The following is a 6,324-nucleotide window of genomic DNA, read 5'->3' on the forward strand; positions in this document are numbered from 1 at the left end:
GTAGGAACACCCTGACCTTACGTAGCATAGATACAGTACGCAACATGATAGTACCCAGTACCCACCTACATTATTATTATGTTAAGGCGGTCTCTTCCTGATCCCTTGTGTGCCGCGTCCATTTTGATTTAGGACTATTGCACTGCCGATTCTATGTACAATATGTTCAATTGTTTATGAGTCACAAATGATATATGTACTCATAGTAAAAACCGTGTTCAATTTGTAAATGAACCTATGTAGGTCTACTGACCAGACAGTTCATTGGTCATAGTAAAAATTACATTAACAATGCAAATTGGAAACAATGCCAGTCCGTGACTACTATAATTAGTTGATGAATAGGGCTAGAACTGGTCATAAACAACTGGTGAATAATAAGGGTTTTAGGCAATAGACAGATCAGACAGGTATGTATTAACAGAATCACCTTTAAAAAGGCTTTCAAAGATATTCCACTTTTGGAAATTATTTGGAGATTTTGAAGTGGCAAAATACCACTCGGAAACACCACTTGCAACTCTTGCAAGGCTACAAAAGAAATTCAATAATATATAAATATGTAATTATTTGAAATTAACACAGCCAATCAATGTTCAACAAAAAATGGTAATAACGAAACATTGTTAGCAAAACTTTAATGTTTTGATCAACGTGCCCAGGTGTAGTACTCATCAGGTGAAAGACAGAAGGTTTCAACTAGGGATACTCGTTGTGTTCTTGACATGCCATCATAGAATCTTTGCTACATTTCGCACACATTTAATCATCTTCAGAGTGAATTTATATTCGCATCGCGCCTTATTTACGCTTTTGGTTGCGGGCCAGGAATTTCATGATGAAGATTTAGTTGAACCTTATTCGCGTTTCTGATTTGTGACACGGACGCGATAAGGGTGAATGAACAAGGTCTTCAATCTAACGCTGTGGCTGCACTCAATCAGATTTCTGACGGCTGACGGCACAACTCTTGCAAGGCTACCAAAGAAATTTAATAATATATAAATATGTGATTGTTTGAAATTAACACAGCCAATCAATGTTCAACAAAAAATGGTAATAACGAAACATTGTTAGCAAAACTTTAATGTTTTGATCAAATCAAACTTATCAAACGCAGTGTATTCATGGTTGACACTATGAGCGAACTTTTGGATGCGCTATCCGATCTACTTATCCAATTTTCTGAAACATATTTACACTTTTGGTTGCGGGCCAGGAATTTCATGATGAAGATTTAGTTGAACCTTATTCGCATTTCTGATTTGTGACAAATGTGACACGGACGCGATAAGGGTGAATGAACAAGGTCTTCAATCTAACGCTGTGGCTGCACTCAATCAGATTTCTGACGGCTGATGGCAAAAGTTCTCATTACGCGACGTCTAATCAAACTTATCAAACGCAGTGTATTCATGGTTGACACTATGAGCGAACTTTTGGATGCGCTATCCGGTCTACTTATCCAATTTTCTGAAACTGAAACCGATTTCTCGATTTTCAGGCCTTCGCCTTCAGTCTTCACAATGCTGAGTGCACCCTACGTCAACTACTCGTAGCTTAGACGATCGTCCGTCCAGATACCTGCCACTAGAAGTTCACAAACCTCATCTCATAGAAGAGGTATAACGTAGTCATGTAGCTATTATAAAGAATGTAATTGAGTTGTAAAGACAGTAATAGAGAGATCACTAATTACTTCATTTCTAGCACCTAGTGAGATGTACCTACGTACAATTTCTTTATATATCTTTATACGTTCCTTCAGCTTTTATAGCTTCTTTCAATTAAAACTTGAAAGCATGCTCTCGCCTCTCCATGGATTTCATTTCTCTATGCGCGCTTCGCCTTCAGTCTACGTCAACTACTCGTAGCTTAAACGATCATTCGTCCAAATACCAGCCACTGTGGAAGTTCACAAACCTCATCTAATAGTAGAGGTACAACATAGCTATGTAGCTATGTATAAAGAATGTAATTGAGTTGTAAAGAAAGTAATGGAGAGGTCACTAATTACTTCATTCTAGCACCTATTTTTTATATTTCTATACGTTCCTTCAGCTTTTATAGCTTCTTTCAATTAAAACTTGAAAGCATGCTCTCGCCTCTCCATGGATTTCATTTCTCTATGCGCTCGACCTCTCTATCTATAATATTTCTTTGGCACATCTATTCTATTCGCCTAGATATCTCACACATTCTTCGATGCTCTTTCTTGAAATAATCTTGCATGAAATATTTCTTTGGCACATCTATTCTATTCGCCTAGATATCTCACACATTCTTCGATGCTCTTTCTTGAAATAATCTTGCATGAGAGAATGCGTTTTGGGTTAAAAATTAAAAGTTTGTGCTACGTGAGAAGTCGAAGTGAAAGAGAAGCTTCGGGGAACGGGCGTAGTGGTAATATACAAAAAGGATCATTAACAATCTTTGAAATAAGATCTTTAATAACTCGCATTCATAATAGTGGTGTTAATTGACCAAATGCAATGGAGTCTACGTGAAGTAAAGACTAACGCTACGTTGTTTATTATTAAAATTAATCACTGTTAATTAATTTTTAGCATTAATAGCTTTTCCTCTGGAAAATAGCTAAGTCTAAATACTTAGCAAGGGCTTGTTTGGGACATTTGAACGAGATAAGGTATGTTGTCAAGAGTCCAGAGGTAAAGAAAGAGTCTATATTTCTGCAAGGCTGAGTACGAGTTGGTTCCCAACTGGGAAAAAACGTATTAGTTGGTTCCGGTTGGAAAAAGGTTTGTATGAATTGGTTCCCTGATACCTGCCCTGATCAGGAAGTTATAATAATTATATTAAATGATTTTTTTCCTCATTCTACAATTTTTTGATTCAGAAGTTATTGAAAGATGATATTCAGAGGTGGGCATGTACTAAAAGGGGTTGTAAATGTGCTATAAAACTATCGGCCGATAGAAAGTTTATTGTGGAAAAGTGTAACGATCATAATCACGAGAATGTTGATGAAAAAGTTCTGAATAGGCAGAAGATGAGAAAAGCAATGACTGACATCTCATCCAGACCAGCCAAGTTGATTTGTACTGAGTTGAAGAAAGATGACATGGAAACTCTGGATTCAAATGACTTAGTCCTTATTAGACACAATATGCAAATTTCTGCCAAAGCCTTTATAAATTTGCTACGTGAGAAGTCGAAGTGAAAGAGAAGCTTCGGGGAACGGGCGTAGTGGTAATATACAAAAAGGATCATTAACAATCTTTGAAATAAGATCTTTAATAACTCGCATTCATAATAGTGGTGTTAATTGACCAAATGCAATGGAGTCTACGTGAAGTAAAGAGAGAATTTCCTTAAATTTGGTAAATAACACGGACAACCCCACAACTGAAAGGAATGAGGAAAATAATTCAAAAGATTCAGTCAACATTATTGGAAATATTGCCGAGAGGGTGGGATGGGTAGGTACCTACCAATCAATGTATAACTCACGGAAAGTTTGACTCATGGGTGGAAAAGTTCAAACTGGACAGGATGCTGTCAACCAGATGGCTTTATTGACGGGTCTTTTGTCAGGTTAAGAAATACACTCTGTAAATAATGTGTAAAATAATTTCTGCTTGAACTCTGTTGAAATAAATCAAACAAGTATAGCAAAACGTAAGTATATCGAATTGAAAATTTGACATTCATCGGCGTAATAATCTCAAATGGACACTCAACTCCATTTGATCCTCTCCTTTTTCCAAATAAGTAGGTAAATATCAGCACATTTTTATTCAAAACAGAAACACCGCAGTTAATTTTAACAGACCACCACCTCCTCGTTCCAAGTTAAGAGAGCTCTCAGCTCGAAATTTGGACCCAATCCAACTTATTTTGTCCATAAATTTTAATTTCAGTTTTCCATACATTGAAATGGGAATGAACACCACATTGAATGGGGTGTGGGTGCTCGGGTGGGTGGGGGGTGACACTCTGACCCTCTTCTTCATTATAATCCACGTGCTGGTAGGGAGGGTGGGGGTAACTATCCCCCCTATAAATAAGCTATTTATTTAACCACCTTTGTACGTATTACCAATGTTTTTGTATTTCAATTTATCTACTTTGTCTTTTAGGAAGAAGGTGATTATTGTTTTGAGAGTTTACTTTGTTTTAAACAAGACGGTTTTTTATCACTTCCTCTAGAAATGTTCTAAATCAAGTCGTAAGTGGACTTGAATATCGAACATGACACTACGGATCTTCTCTGAATTTTTAGTACCTAATAAAAGTTTTTTTAGGCACAGACTCCTTCTCTCTCATTCTTCCTTTTTTTTTCACAAATTGGAAGAATCAGCATTTCAGCACAAAACACACTGGCTCTGTAGACAGATAAGGAACACTGGGATTAGGTGATACGGGGGGTTTCAATTAATTAGGAAAGCAGTCACCTTCATGTTAGCCACCATCTAGATAGCACTAGAAAGTCTAATAGAAAGTAACAACGAGGAAAAAAAAGTCCTACTAACACATTAACACTACCACGAGCTTTGTGGGTAATTTATTGCTCGTGAGAGAGAGGGTTGTGTTATTTTTATTCTTCAAAACACAAAAAAGTGCAGGAAAACATGCACTTGGAGTCCCTCTTCAGTTTTAGGGGTACTTGATTACTGAATGTAGTATAGTCTACTTTCTCAAACTCTACGAATCCACAAGCAAATCTCCCTGTGGTTGACTACTGCCTGTCCTCATTCAAGGCCCTGGCATGAGCATTCAAAGGCCTGAAGAGAACATCCAAACGCCCCAATGGGAGTATTCAAAGGCCCCGACGGGGAATCTAAAAGCCTGAATAGAACATCCAAAAGGGCCTAAAGGGGGCATTCAAAGACCCTGACGGAGAATCTAAAGGTTACATCGGGTCCATAAGGTGATGTGCTAATACTAGGCCTCGAAGAGGAATTCATAATGCAACGAGTGTTCATAAAAATGTTAATCTATTACCTCAGCGAACCTTAATAGGTAAAGCTTTCCTTACAAAACTGCTACTAGTAAAAACGTGTTAGGAAATCACATGTGAACAGGTAATTTTTCAAAGCAAAACTTTGTTTAATCTTGAACGTTAAAAGAAAGCAAGATACGGGTTACATCGGGTCCATAAGGTGATGTGCTAATACTGGGCCTCGAAGAGGAATTCATAATGCAACGAGTGTTCATAAAAATGTTAATCTATTACCTCAGCGAACCTTAGGTAAAGCTTTCCTTACAAAACTGCTACTAGTGAAAACGTGTTAGGAAATCACATGTGAACAGGTAATTTTTCAAAGCAAAACTTTGTTTAATCTTGAACGTTAAAAGAAAGCAAGATACGGCAAGAATTTGACTTTACGTAGAAGTAGCTAGGGTACCAAATTACATTTTGTTAACGCTACGTTGTTTATTATTAAAATTAATCACTGCTAATTAATTTTTAGCATTAATAGCTTTTCCTTAACGCTACGTTGTTTATTATTAAAATTAATCACTGCTAATTAATTTTTAGCATTAATAGCTTTTCCTCTTGAAAATAGCTAAGTATAAATACTTAGCAAGGGCTTGTTTGGGACATTTGAACGAGATAAGGTAGGTTGTCAAGAGTCCAGAGGTAAAGAAAGAGTCTATATTTCTGCAAGTACGTGTAGGTAATACCTACCTACTTGCCTAAATATAGTTCCTGGGTAAATAATTAGTACGTACCCCTGTATGTATAATAGATCAGAATGATGGGAGTATTGTATGAAGATGAAGAATCAAACTATAATTGAATAATAGTCTTCTTTGGGGATATACAATTGTACACCATATTATCCTAGAGTCCAAAAGCAAACAAAAACAAAACAGCTTAAGGTCACAACGTACAAATTGGACTAGAAATCAGCAAAGACCCTAACCCTTCATCCTTATGAAGGTGACACAGGAAGTTTCATAGTCAACCCCTTTTCAATTCTGCAAGTACGTGTAGGTAATACCTACCTACTTGCCTAAATATAGTTCCTGGGTAAATAATTAGTACGTACCCCTGTATGTATAATTTTACATATGTATAGGTAAGCATTTACTTGAGTGGTCCAATTATGAACACAACTTAAGTAGTTGTAGTCCAATTATGAACACAAATTTGGATTCGCTCACATTTTTAAATTTTTATAAAATACGTACATATAATGCGGTGCCCAGGTGTAGTACTCATCAGGTGAAAGACACAAGGTTTCAACTAGGGATACTGGTTGTGTTCTTGACATGCCTTCATAGAATCTTTGCTACATTTCGCACACATTTAATCATCTTCAGAGTGAATTTATATTCGCATCGCGCCTTATTTAC

Source organism: Diaphorina citri, unplaced genomic scaffold (assembly GCF_000475195.1).
Source record: "Diaphorina citri unplaced genomic scaffold, Diaci psyllid genome assembly version 1.1 scaffold228, whole genome shotgun sequence".
In the NCBI taxonomy this organism is placed as follows: domain Eukaryota; kingdom Metazoa; phylum Arthropoda; class Insecta; order Hemiptera; family Psyllidae; genus Diaphorina; species Diaphorina citri.